Source organism: Aquarana catesbeiana, linkage group LG08 (assembly GCF_042186555.1).
Source record: "Aquarana catesbeiana isolate 2022-GZ linkage group LG08, ASM4218655v1, whole genome shotgun sequence".
In the NCBI taxonomy this organism is placed as follows: Eukaryota; Metazoa; Chordata; class Amphibia; order Anura; family Ranidae; genus Aquarana; species Aquarana catesbeiana.
The window spans coordinates 223,684,714-223,700,113 of NC_133331.1; positions in this window are offsets into that span (position 1 = coordinate 223,684,714).

Below are 15,400 nucleotides of genomic sequence, written 5' to 3' on the forward strand. Positions count from 1 at the left end.
TACCTGGGGGGTGCCTATAGTATGTCTGTAAAGTGGCGCATTTTTCCTGTGTTTAGAACAGTCCCTGCACAAAATGACATTTCTAAAGGAAAAAAAGTCATTTAAAACTACTTGCGGCTATAATGAATTGTCGGATCTCGGTAATACAGATACAAGACAGACGGGCAAGGCGCAGACATAATGGCTCTGTCCTGAGTGGCTCTGTCACGAGTGATGCGCAGTTTCACCGATGCAGTAATCAATTCTGATCATGTCTTCTTTGCTCTTTTACAGGTAAACATCTTCTATCCATCTGTACTGAACTACATTGCTTTAACATTTATGGTAAATGTCTTCTGCTGTCATGTCTTTAAACTTCCATATTTAATGCTAGCTCTAAACCAACCCCACTGCAATAGCAATATTACTGGTGACTGATTCTCAACCCCATTTGGCTTGAGTGATCAAGAGAGGTAATTAGCTTTACGACCCTAGCCTGTGTCTGTAGCTGGTCTGGTATTGGCCATATTAAGGTGTCTCAAATCAGACCCAATAATGACCAACTGAGAAATGCATGCCTGTTCAGTCTCCCTATAAATTTAAAGCAGCCTATGGGGTGGCGCAGACATAATAGCTTTGTCCTGAGTGGCTCTGTCATGAGTGATGCGCAGTTTCATACATCCACTCACTCCAATGGTAATACCCTTGACCTTGTATTCTCCCATCTCTGCAGACCCCATCTCACCAACACCCCCTTTCCTCTCTCTGATCACAACCTCATTACTTTCACTGTATCCTTGACTCCAACCACCCATCCCTCCAAGCAACAGACAATTACTTGTAGAAACCTTTGCCACTTTAACCCTTTTCTTTTCTATTCTGCTACTGACCACCTATATGACATAATCTCTCCCCTGTCCTGTCCTGACCTGGCCACCTCTGTCTACAACAGTTCACTCTCATCATCACTAGATGCACTTGCTCCTCTAACCACACGCAGAAATAGGCCCTGACCGTTACAACCCTGGCAAACTGACAACACTAGAAATCTCAAGAGACATTGCCGTGCTCTTGAACGACTGTGGTGTAAAACCAAATGCCTGCAAGGCTTCACCCTATATAAATCTGCCTTTCTAAAATACAGTTCATGCCTCCATGCTGCCAAACAAGCCTACTTTGTCTCTCTTTTTAATTCCTTGTCATCCAGTCCCTGTCGACTCTTCTCAACCTTTAACTCTCTGCTTCGTCCCCCACCCCCTCTACACACTAACTCACTCACTACCCAAGAGATTGCCAATTACTTCAAAGACAAGTTTGATGCATTTTGTGAGGACACCTCCACTGTGTGTACATCTTCCCCACCCAACATACCTTGCCTAACAGCACATTCAATACTCTCCTCTTTTGAGAAAGTCCGTCGTAAAGTCAGTCGAAAAGTCCGCCGGGCAAAGTCTGCCATAAAGTCCGCTCGTGTGTACGCGGCATAAGTCTACAACCGTCTTAGCTCCTACCTCAGTGAAAATAACCTTCTTGACCCTTTACAGTCTGGCTTTCGCTCACAGCACTCCACAGAAACTGCCTTACTAAAACTCACTAACGATTTACTAACTGCTAAAACCAACAGCCAGTACTCCATACTCTTACTACTTGACCTCTCTGCAGCCTTTGATACTGTTGACCACCCGCTCCTTCTCAATAAACTACATTCCCTTGGCCTCCGAGATTCTGCTCTATCCTGGTTCTCTGCCTATTTATCACAGCGCTCCTTCAGTGTCACCTACAACTCTGTGTCCTCCTCTCCATTGCCCCTTTCTGTGTGGGTCCCCCAAGGCTCTGTTCTTGGACCCCTTCTCTTCTCTATCTACACCTCCTCCCTTGGTCACTTGATAACAGCCCATGGCTTCCAATACCAATTATACGCTGATGACACCCAAATATATCTGTCTACTCCTCACCTCACTCCTTCAGTCTCCTCTTGCATTACTAACTTATTAACTGACATATCAGCATGGATGTTGCACCACTTCCTTAAACTAAATCTCTCTAAAACTGAGCTATTAACATTCCCCCCTGCACATGCCCCCCTCCATGACTTTTCCATCAAAATCAACAATGCAACTATCAGTCCCCCCCCCTCACGCCGGGGTACTAGGTGTAATCCTAGACTCTGACTTGTCATTTCAGCCTCAAATCCAATCATTGTCAAAAGTTTGTAGAATTCACCTCCGTAACATCTCTAAAATTCGCCCCTTTTTAATGAATGAAACCACCAAGCTTCTCATTCACTCCCTTGTTATCTCTCACTTTGACTATTGCAACTTTCTTCTCATTGGCCTGCCTCTCCATAGGCTATCCCCTCTTCAGTCTATCATGAATGCTGCTGCCAGACTTATCCACCTTACCAACTGCTCAGTGTCTGCTACAAATCTCTGCCAATCCCTCCATTGGCTGCCACTCGCCCAACGAATTAAATTCAAAATACTAACAATAAGTTACAAAGCCATCCACAACTCTGCCCCCAGCTACATCACTAACCTAGTCTCAAAATACCAACCTAATCGCCATCTCCGTTCCTCCCAAGACCTCCTGCTCTCTAGCTCCCTCATCACCTCCTCCCATATCCGCCTCCGGGACTTCTCCCGAGCCTCGCCCATCCTCTGGAATTCCCTACCCCAATCTGTCAGACTGTCTCCAAATTTATCCACTTTTAGGCGATCCCTGAAAACTTTCCTCTTCAGAGAAGCCTATCCTGCCTCCATCTAATAACTGCACTATTTTCTCCATTAGCTCATCCCCCACAGCTATTACCCTTTTGTATAACTTGACCCTCCCTCCTAGATTGTAAGCTCTAACGAGCAGGGCCCTCTGATTCCTCCTCTGATTTTTTTTTTAAAATGGCGTAGGGGTTCCCCCCAAAATCCATACCAGACCCTTCAGGTCTGGTACGGATTTTAAGGGGAACCCCGTGCCAAGATTAAAAAAGAAATGGCATGGGGGTCCCCCCAAAAATCCATACCAGACCCTTATACGAGCATGCGACCTGGCAAGCCACAGGAAAAGAGGGGGGGTGAGAGAGTGTTGTCCCATGTTGATGGGGACAAGGGCCTCATCCCAACAACCCTTGTCCAGTGGTTGTGGGGGTCTGTGGGTGGGGGGGCTTATCAGAATCTGGAAGCCCTCTTTAAGGGGACCCCCAGATCCCGGCCCCCCCTGTTTGAAATGGTAATGGGTTCATTGTACCCGTACCATTTCACAAAAAAAGTGTCAAAATGTACAAAAACCACAAGACACACCTTTTGACAAGTCCTTTATTAAAAAATTAAGATAATAAAAATGTCCCACGAAGTCCATTCATCTTCGTCTATGGCTCTGCCGACGGACCGAAAAATAAAATAAAAAAGATCCGCCTCCATGGAAGGCACCCACCTTATGACGCTTCATCATGATGACAGTTCTTTTATAACTGAGGGCGGGGCCACATGGTGATGTACCCGGGTGACCCCACCCCCTCTGACGCATGGGGACTTCCCAATGGCTTCTCTGTGGTGTCAGAGGGGGGCGTTACCATTTCAAACAGGGGGGCCGTGGTTTGGGGGTCCCCTTGTCAAAGGGGGCTTCCAGCTTCCAGCTTCTGATAAGCCCCCACCCGCAGACCCCCACAACCACCGGGCAAGGGTAGTGGTGATGAGGTCCTTGTCCCCATCAACCCCAAAGCACCCTCTCCATGTTGAGGGCATGTGGCCTGGCGCTCTCTCGTCCCCCCTCTTTTCCTGTGGCCTGCCAGGTTGCATGCTCGGATAAGGGTCTGGTATGGATTTTTGGGGGGACCCCCACGCTATTTTTTAAAATTTTGGCGCAGGGGTCCCCTTAATATCCATACCAGACCTGAAGGGCCTCCACGCAATTTTGTTTTTTACATCTTGGTTTGGGGTTCCCCTTAATAGCCGCAAGTAGTTTTAAATTACTTTTTTTCCTTTAGAAATGTCATTTTGTGCAGGGACTGTTCTAAACATGGGAAAAATGCGCCACTTTACAGGCATACTATAAGCACGAAATTTAAAGGAATATTTCACTTTTATTGTTTCACTTTAAGCATTATTAAAATCACTGCTCCCGAAAAAACTGCAGTTTTTAAAACTTTTTTTGCATTGATACATGTCCCCTGGGGCAGGACCCAGGTCCCCAAACACTTTTTATGACAATAATTTGCATATTGACCCTTAAAATGACCACTTTTGATTTTTCACATTCTTGTCCCATAGACTTTAACGGTGTTCGCACAATTTTTTTGCCTTTTCGCATGTTCTGCTGCAAACCGAACTGGGGGGTGTTTGGCTCATGCCTATTGCCCAGTCATTGCTTCAGCCTATCCACACTAACCATTCATTGAAGTACTGCACAAAGGATATAATTCATAATGCCTTATGTTGCCTGATTAGGCAGGGACTGTGAATGTTTATTACCTCAGGCCTATTCTATCCAAGGAAGCCACAAGTTCCAGAAGTCAAGTTCTACACTTAAAGGGGTACCTTACTGCAAAAACTGCTATTACCTTTCTTCAGTTTGAATAACCTTATGCAACTTCTTAAAATCTTTAACCACTTCAACACAGGGCACTTTCAACCCCTTCCTGCCCAGGCTATTTTTCAGCTTTCAGCGCTGTCACACTTTGAATGACAATTGCACTGCCATGCAACACTGTACCCAAATGAAATTTTTAATCATTTTCTTCACACAAATAGAGCTTTCTTTTGGGGGTATTTAATCACTGCTGGGTTTTTTATTTTTTTTACAAAAAAAGAAAACAGATTGAAAATTTTTAAAAATAAATGTTTTTCTTAGTTTCTGTCAGTCCATTTTGTAAGTAAGTAATTTTTCTCCTTTACTGATGTGCGCTGATGAGGCAGCACTGATGGGCACTGATGAGGTGGTATTAATGGGCACTGATGAGGTGGCACTTATGGGCACTGATGAGGTGGCACTGAAGGGCTACTGATTAGGCAGCACTGATGAGGAGGCACTATTATGGCACTATTATGCCGCACTGATGGGCAGTGATAGGCAGCACTGATGGGCACTGATAGGTGACACTGGTGGGCACTGATATGCGGCACTGGTGGGCACTGATATGCAGCACAGATAGGTAGCACTGAGCACTGATAGGTGGCACTGATGGGCAGCACTGATGGGAATTGATGGGTAGCGCTAATGAGCAGGCACTGATGGGCACTAAAAGACAGCACTGACTAGCTCCAGTAATGGGCATTCATTTGTGTCACTGATGGGCACTGATTTGTGTCACTCATGGGCACTGATTGGTGGCACTCATGGGCACTGATTGGTGACACTGCTGCAGTTTTCCTGTAATCAGGGCACTGATAATCAGTGCCCTGATTACCTTCCCTGTTCTCCCCTGTGAGGAGAGCCGATTTACATCACTTTTTGCATTTACATACAGTATCTCACAAAAGTGAGTACACCCCTCACATTTTTGTAAATATTTTATTCTATCTTTTCATGTGACAATACTGAAGAAATTACACTTTGCTACAATGTAAAGTAGTGATTATACAGCTTGTATAACAGTGTAAATTTACTGTCCCCTCAAAATAACTCAACACACAGTCACTAATGTCTAAACCACTGGCAACAAAAGTGAGTACACCCCTAAATGAAAATGTCCACATTGGGCCCAAAGTGTCAATATTTTGTGTGGCCACCATTATTTTCCAGCACTGCCTTAACTCTCTTGGGCATGGAGTTTACCAGAGCTTCACAGGTTTCCACTGGAGTCCTCTTCCACTTCTCCATGACGACATCACGGAGCTGGTGGATGTTAGAGACCTTGCGCTCCTCTACCTTCTGTTTGAGGATGCCCACAGATGCTCAATAGGTTCTAGGTCTAGAGACATGCTTGGCCAGTCTATCACCTTTACCCTCAACCTCTTTAGCAAGGCAGTGGTCATCTTGGAGATGTGTTTGGGGTTGTTATCATGTTGGAATACTGCCCTGTGGCCCAGTCTCCGAAGGGAGGGGATCATGCTCTGCTTCAGTATGTCACAATACATGTTGGCATTCATGGTTCCCTCAATGAACTGTAGCTCCCCAGTGCTGGAAGCACTCATGCAGCCCCAGACCATGACACTCCCACCACCATGCTTGACTGTAGGCAAGACCACAGGACATGGTTCCAGTAATTCATGTCCTTAGTGTGCTTGTCTTTGGCAAACTGTTTGCAGGCTTTCTTGTGCATCATCTTTAAAAGAGGCTTCCTTCTGGGACAATAGCCATGCAGACTAGACATGTCCATTCGTTTTCATCCGAATGCATTTTCATCCGAATTTCGGGTATTTTCGTTATCGTTTTAACAAACGATAACAAACGTGCAGAATCCGAAAGATCCGACATAAACAAATGCTTTATTTTTCTTTTCGTTGCGACAACAGTTCGATATACTGTAGATAGGAGATTTGACGTGATGCTGACAATAGTGATCTGTGTCCATTGAACCTGTGGTCGAATGTGCCTAACCTTAGCTCTATTAGTCCAAGATTATTCTATATAGAGAGAAAAGATTTGACATAGAGAGAAAAGATTCGACATTATAGAGACAATAGCAAAAAAATGTTGAATGTGCTTTAACCTAACTCTATTAGTCCAAGATTATTCGACATGAAGATTCGACGAAGCAGTCGCCGCGAGCGGACATTTATGGTCAAATGCTCCACCCATAGGCTATAGAAGAATTCTAATGTTGGTTGACTAGTAATAATAATTAATAAATATAATTATTACTAGTGTCATACAACAATAGAATTCTACTATAGCTTGTAGGCAGAACATTTGACCGGAAATGTACGATTGCAGCTTCGTACAGTTTAGCTGCTCCGTCAAATCTTCTTAGAACATTCGACAGACACCATAAGCCTTCAATGACAGATTCGACCTTAATTATTTCAGATTTTTGGACGAATGCATTTTTTAAAGAAACTAAATAAATAAAAACAAATTTTGGGAGTAACTAAATAAATGTATTTTTCGGACGAAAACGAAATCCCAAAACAAAATATTTCAGTGTGCACTAATGCAGACCAAATTGATGCAGTGGGCGGTGTATTGTCTGAGCACTGACAGGCTGACCCCCCACCCCTTCAACCTCTGCAGCAATGCTGGCAGCACTCATACATCTATTTACCAAAGACAACCTCTGGATACGACTCTGAGCATGTGCACTCAACTTCTTTGGTCGACCATGGTGAGGCCTGTTCTGAGTGGAACCTGTCCTGTTAAACGACTGTATGGTCTTGGTCACCATGCTGCAGCTCAGTTTCAGGGTCTTGGCAATCTTCTTATAGCATAGGCCATCTTTATGTAGAGCAACAAGTCTTTTTTTCAGATCCTCAGAAAGTTCTTTGCCATGAGGTGCCATGCTGAAATTCGAGTGACCAGTATGAGATAGTGAGACTGATAACACCAAATTTAACACACCTGAGACCTGATAACACTAACCAGTCATGTGACACTGAGGAGAGAAGATGTCTAATTGGGCCCAATTTGGACATTTTCTCTTAGGGGTGTACTCACTTTTGTTGTCAGCAGTTTAGACATTAATGGCTGTGTGTCGAGTTATTTTGATGGGATAGCAAATTTACACTGTTATACATGCTGTACGCTCACTACTTTACATTGTAGCAAAGTGTAATTTCTTCAGTGTTCTTACATGAAAATATTTATAAAAATGTGAGGGGTGTACTCACTTTTGTGAGATACTGTATGATTGGACACAGCCGATCACATGGCTAAAGAGCTACGTCAGCGGCTCTTTATAGAGAACAGGGTCGTGCTGTAACCTAGCAACAGAGCGAGAGCGACCGTTCTGGTGCGCCGTCATATGACGTCCACCCAGAATGAGTGCCGCACCGCCCCTCCGTCTTTTTACAGTGGACGGGCGGCAAGTGGTTAAAGTGAATTCCCAGCTTATCACCTTTATTAAAGGGGAACTCTGCCTATTGTGTTATCATCTCTGGGGAGATCTCTTTTTATCAAACAAAGGAACTACACCTCCAATGTACACCAACATAAAGAGCTCCATCAAGCCAACAGAAGAGTATTCCCACATCCAGTAATAGGTTCTTTATGGGACATTTTTTTCTTTCTTGCCAGAACCCTCAGAGAGTGAGTCCTGGCTTTAATTACTGAAAGCCCAAAGTGAGTTAGCCTAACCTTTCCTTAAGTAGAAGGGCTTTGCTTAAATTCTGAGTCCTACGGGACAATTGCGTATATTTAAATTGGCACTGTTATATGCTTCTTTGCTTACTTTAATACTTGTGGGATATAGCTCAGTACACAACGTCGGCAGGAGAGAGGGGCAAGATGCGGGACTGTTCCAGCAAATCTGGGATTGTTGGCTTCTATGGATCAATACAAATCCTAGCATTTTCAAAAAGAGTTAATAACAGTTCATTTTTCCATGCAGGCAAAATAGATTTTTAAATATATAACTTTATATAACTAGTTTAAGTAGTTTCTTCTGTAAATAAGGGACATAATTTTCTGTTATTTACATTCTTACATTTTAACTGATAAAGAACAAAGTTCATTCATTAGAAAAACATCAAAGAAAACTTAAAGTAAAATTAATGAAAAAAAATAGATTTTTAATGCAGAAGAGACATACAATGTTTACCTGCCTGTCTGCCACTGTACACTGAGCCACGCACAAACAGCTCAGTGAATTTCGTCAGTGCTGAGCTGACTATATTTTTGTGCATGCGCAGGACTGACATCATCTAGGCCCAGCTAATTAAAATGGCAAGCAATCGATATCCGGAAGCCGTCGGGCTGAAGAGGTCAGCAGCCAGCAGGGAGCTCCAGTTGATCATGACACTGAGGTATTAGTGAGTATAGTTCTGTTGTAAGGATACTTTAGGACTATCAGGGTATAGGTAGAGCTGGATTTCTTCATAACCCACATCAGTCTTTGGGGTTAACATTTTAACTTTGAGCTTTTTGATCTGTCATTTATATGATATACGTGTGAGCAATTTTTAGACAACTTTCACATGGTTTTGTCCTTGAGATTTTTATCTTTTGTATATTTAAATGCTAAAACAAGCCAGGTGCTGGATTACAGAAACATGGAGAAGTTTTTTTTTTCTCATTCTGCTGTTATGCTGAATGTTGTGTTGCACTATCCCCTCCACTCAGGAGAAAAGTCTATGGATTCCTTTTCAATATGCTGAATCATGGTATTTGAAGTCTGGGACAGCAGCCGTAAAATGGGACTTATGGACCCTTTACACTACATTTCCCATGAACATTGAGGCAGAAGGGGGAGTGGTGGAATAGCTTTTACAGACTGCTCTAAGAACTTCTTCCTTTTGGGGGCTGAGGGAACCAATGAGAGCACATCTGCTGCATACTGGCCAGACTTCTGAGAAGCTAGACCAACATAGACACCCAAGGCAGCATAGCACAGACCACAGTGACTGCATATACACTGCTGCTGCAGGGAGACCAGAGTATCCTCTCACCATCTACATCCCACTGTTGAATCTCTGGAGGCATTCTGTGGAGATACTAAGGGAGACATCTTTCTACAGCGCGAGCTCACTGCCACCACACTGGTGAGTGGGCATTGCTGATTGTTCACACTGCTATCAGGGACTGAGTTACTAGAGGCAGGACATTAAGTATACTACACCTTTACTGCATCTTTATCACACCTATACTGTGTGCTAGTTTACTGTCATTAAGTGCACCAACGCTTCTTAAAAGGCCCCTACAATAACCGTCAGAAGAACAACAGTATAGTTCCTGTGTTTGGAAAGCATTATTACTGCTCACTGCTGCACTTTAGGTGATGTTGTTACTGTTTATGCTGATCTGGACACAAAAGGGTTGATTTACTAACACTTGAGAGTGTAAAACGGGTGCAGCTCTGCATCGAAACCAATCAGCTTTCAGGTTTTCTTGCAAAGTTTAACTGAACAAGCTGAAGTTAGAAGCTGATTGATTTCTATGCAGAGCTGCCCCAGATTTTGCATTCTCCAGTTTTAGTAAATCAACCCCCAAGTCTCATTGTATGCCTAGTCTTTATTACTAATTACCCTGTATGCTAAATTGTGTTATCATTGGTAATCCATTTATTTGCTTACTTTGTTACCAACTATGTCAGGTTACAATATATTGAGCTTGCTTTTACTATCTGTCCAGTGCCGGTTTTCTTTGCTATAGTACTAGCACTGGGTACTAAGTATTGCAATTCTCTGTGATAATGCATGCTTTGTACGCTCAACCTAGTGTGTCAGAGGGGCTGAAGCCCTTAAAGAGGTTGAGGCAAAGAACAGAGGAGCCATCTTAACCAGTAGCACCTACAGAGGTAATGCTACGTCACTATTCTTGCCCCCCCCTACTTTTCCGCTAGAAAATGTACTCTCTCTGTTTCATGCAATGGGTCCCACACAGCTGCCTATGTCACTTTGCTGTTAACACAGCTCTGTTTTCCTATACACATTTTTAATGGCTTTCCTGTATTTCTTGCTTTGTGTTTATTAGATGGCTCACAAATCAAAGATATGCATGTTTTTTTTCTAGTAAATCTGAGACAGTGACAGGTGACAAACCTATTTCCACAATGATGAATACCTTAATTTAACTACATCAGTCAAAAAAGTATAATTAGACTTGTGATCCACAAGGCAGTAGCATGGAATTCATACTAGGTTTGATGTTGACTAGCTGTGAATAATCTTTTGTAATGACTGCTCAACTACAAACTGATTTACACTTCAGTTGAACTTATTCTCAAAAGACAGAGTGACATTTTCCTCTGTGTATACCTGAAGCCATCACAATCTCTTTCCTGTAGAAAACAGTTTTATATTTCAGTGTAGCCCTCAAACAAATAACCTTTATCAATGGAATCAAACTATTCAAAGACCTTCTGTAGCAGTGTCATGCTTCAAGATCAGATGGTACTTTCTTTTTCTTTATCTAAAGCATGTTCTTGGAGATGTTATAGTCAGAGTATTGGTCAAAGCTCTCTGGCAGTGGTGCAAAAGGTAATTCATCTTATTCATTTGTGTTTAAACAAAATCGAGTACGGCTGAATGTTGCTCAACAATTCATAGGACACTTTGTGTTTTTGAATAAATACAAAGCTTCTTCTGATTGGCTGTGGCAGACAGGCAGGCAGATAACTGTAGACACAGGTAACCAGGATATAAGCCAGAGGTGAGGGCAGGCAGTCAACAAGGATACTGTCAGGGAAATTGTATGTGCAGTCGTGAACAAAGATATGTGCATAATGATTCTCGAGTGACAACTAGACGTGCCTTAACTGGCACACGCATGAGCAAGTGGGAATACTTGGCGCTCACTTGTCTATTTAAAGTGGCCTCAGAGAGCATAGGGTTGCTGAGTGGTCATCAAATTCTACCATCTGTGATCTGATCCTGCGCTTGCTTCTGTGTTTGCTTGGCCTGTTTTGGACTCTGCTGGTTCCTGAAACCTGCTGCTGACTCCGACTAGTGATCTGTCTGCATTCTGCCTGCTGTTTTGGTATCTTCTCTGCTCGCTCAAACCGACCCCGGCCTGACTCTAACTCTGCTATAGTTCTCAATTCTGCACCTCTGCTGCCCATCTGATATTGTCTTTTGCCTGTCTGACCATTAGGGATGAGCTGAACACCCCCCGGTTCGGTTTGCACCAGAACCTGCGAACGGACCGAAAATTCGCACAAACGTTAGAACCCAATTGAAGTCTATGGGACTCGAACGTTCAAAATCAAAAGTGCTAATTTTAAAGGCTAATTTGCATGGTATTGTCCTAAAAAGGGTTTGGGGACCCGGGTCCTGCCCCAGGGGACATGTATCAATGCAAAAAAAAGTTTTAAAAACGGACGTTTTTTCGGGAGCAGTGATTTTAATGATGCTTAAAGTGAAAAAAAAAAGTGAAATATTCCTTTAAATATTGTACCTGCGGGGTGTCTATAGTATGCCTGTAAAGTGGCACGTGTTTCCCGTGCTTAGAACAGTCCCTGCACAAAATGACATTTTTAAAGCAATAAAAGTCATTTAAAACTGCTTACGGCTTTAATGTAATGTCCAGTCCCGGTAATACGGATGAAAATCAGTGAGACAAACGGCATTGGTACACCCCCCCCAGTCCATTACCATGCCCTTTGGGTCTTGTATGGATATTAAGGGGCACCCCTCACCCAAATTAAAAAAAAGGAAAGGCGTGGGGCCCCTGGCCCTCTGAACAGCAGTATACAGGTGGTGCAAACACTGTAGGTTTGTTGGTTTGACTGTAGTTTGTTGTTAAGTAGAATCTGTTTGTAATTTTGAACTGGTACATTTTTAAAGTGTAGCTCCGGCCAAAAAAATCTATTTTTAAGCTTTTTGGAAAACGTAGGGAAGGGTTATCACCCCTGTGACATTTGTTTTGCTGTCTGTGCACCTCTTCAGAAGATTTTACCTCACTTTCTGTCCCAATGACAAATGTTTTTTGACAATTTGGGGTTTTTAGTGAAACAAGGATTGGTGATAAAGCATCAGTGGAGAGGAGACACATTTTTCCCATATTAACTCTTACAGGAGAGAATTTCCCTTCCTAGGGGTAGATTTCATTTCACTTCCTGTTGTCTCCTTCCGTTTGCAAGTAGGAGTCGTTTGTAAGTTGAATGTTTGAAAGTCGAGGCCTGCCCTATGTACTCTGCAGAAATTGGGGCCTTAGGTGTTGGTGTTTCCACAACACTGTAAGCCCTCACAGTTACTCTTGGTGGGCGCAGGAACGGGCTCTGCTGTGAAATATTAGATCAAGAATTGTAATTACATGCCCCTGTTGAACAGGGTCAGAAAAATTGGGCCTTTGGTGGTGGTGGTGCTGGTGCCACAACACTGTAAGTCCTCACTAAGGATGAGCCGAACACCCCCCTGTTCGAACAGGCAAAAAATTAGTTAGAACACACGAACACCATTAAAGTCTATGGAACACGAACATGAATAATCAAAAGTGCTAATTTTAAAGGCTTATATGCAAGTTATTGTCATAAAAAGTGTTTGGGGACCTGGGTCCTGCCCCAGGGGACATGGATCAATGCAAAAAAAAGTTTTAAAAACGGCCGTTTTTAGGGCAGCAGTGATTTTAATAATGCTTAAATTGAAACAATAAAAGTGTAATATTCCTTTAAATTTCATACCTGGGGGTGTCTATAGTATGCCTGTAAAGGGGCGCATGTTTCCCGTGTTTAGAACAGTCTGACAGCAAAATGACATTTCAAAGGAAAAAAAGTCATTTAAAACTACTTGTGGCTATAATGAATTGTCGGTCCGGCAATACACATAAAAGTTCATTAATAAAAACGGCATGGGATTCCCCCACAGGGGAACCCCAAACCAAAATTCAAAAAAAAAAATGTGTGGGGGTCCCCCCAAATTCCATACCAGGCCTTTCAGGTCTGGTATGGATATTAAGGGGAACCCCGTGCCAAAATTAAAAAAGAAAATGGCATGGGGGTCCCCCTCAAAATCCATACCAGACCCTTCAGGTCTGGTATGGATTTTAAGGGAAACAACACGCCAAAATTTTTTTTAAAATGACGTCGGGTCCCCCCAAAAATCCATACCAGACCCTTATCCGAGCACGCAACCTGGCAGGCCGCAGGAAAAGAGGGGGATGAGAGTGCGCCCCCCCCTCCAGAACCATACCAGGCCACATGCCCTCAACATTAGGAGGGTGCTTTGGTGTAGCCCCCCAAAGCACCTTGTCCCCATGTTGATGGGGAGAAGGGCCTCATACCCACAACCCTGATATCCTGGCCCCCCCTGTGTAAATTGGTAATGGGGTACAAATGGACCCCTACCATTTCACAAAAAAAGTGTCAAAAATGTTAAAAAAAGACAATAGACGGTTTTTGACAATTCCTTTATTAATGTCTTCTTCTTTCACCGCTTCTTCTTCCATCTTCTTCTGGTCTTCCTTCAGTGTTCTTCTTCTGGAGGAAGAAACCGAAGGAAGATAGAAGATAGAAGAAAGAAGATAGAAGATAGAAGAAAGAAGAAGCATTTAAATAAAGGAATTGTCAAAAACTGTCTCTTGTCATTTTTAACATTTATGACAGTTTTTTTGTGAAATGGTAGGGGTACTTTTGTACCCCCTCACCATTTCACACAGGGGGGCGGGATCTGGGGGTCCCCTTGTTAAAGGGAGCTTCCAGATACCGATAAGCCCCCCGCCTGCAGACCCCCACAACCACCGGGCAAGGGTTGTGGGGATGAGGCCCTTGTCCCCATCAACATGGAGACAAGGTGTTTTGGGGGGCTACCCCAAAGCACCCTCCCAATGTTGAGGGCATGTGGCCTGGTACGGTTCAGGAGCTGGGGGCGCACTCTCATCCCCCCTCTTTTCCTGCGGCCTGCCAGGTTGTGTGCTCGGATAAGGGTCTGGTATGGATTTTTGGGGGGACCCCACGCCGTTTTTTTTTTTTTTAATTTTGGCCGGGGTTCCCCTTAATATCCATACCAGACCTGAAGGGCCTGGCATGGAATTTACGGGGACCTCCCACGTAATTTTTTTTTTTTTTTAATTTTGGTTCGGGGTTCCCCTGTGGGGAATTCCCATGTCGTTTTTATCAATGAACTTTTATGTGTATTGTCGGACCGGAAATTCATTAATAGCCGCGAGTAGTTTTAAATGACTTTTTTTTTTTTTTAGACGGTTCTTGGACAGGTTAAATTCTTTTTGGAGGTCAGTCAGCCGAGCACTGGCCAAGTTAAGGATGTAAGCCAAACAGGGCACATGGGTCAGTTGTCCCTGTCGGAGGGCGGAGAGGAGGTTGGTGCCATTGTCGCAAACCACCATATCTGCCTTAAGCTGGCGTGGCGTCAACCACCTCTGAACCTGCCCCTGCAGAGCTGACAGAATCTCTGCCCCAGTGTGGCTCCTGTCCCCCAAGCACACCAGCTCAAGCACCGCATGGCATCTTTTGGCCTACGTGCTTGCGTAGCCCCTTGAATGCCTACTTAAGCTGGCCCCTGCAGGGCATCCTGCCTCGTTATTGATGTGCCTCCTCTTCCTCCTCTCTCCTATCAGGCACCCACGTGGAGTCAGTGACCTCATCATCCCCTCCCTCCTCATCACTGAAACAAAGCTGGCAGTATGCTGAAGCGGGGGGAACATGACTGCCAGATTGCTGTCCTTCTTGGGCACCCCCTCTTTCTGGGCTCACGTTACTGCCTTCCTCTAGTTGGGTACCATCATCGGAGCCTTCAAAACGCTGGGCATCCTCCTGGAGCATGTACCCAACACTGTGGTCAAACAGTTCGGGGCACTCCTCAGGAGGACATGGTGGGGCTAGGGAAGGAGTGACTGATGCCACTGAGCTGAGGGAAGAGGCCGCGTTGGCAGCTGCTTTGCC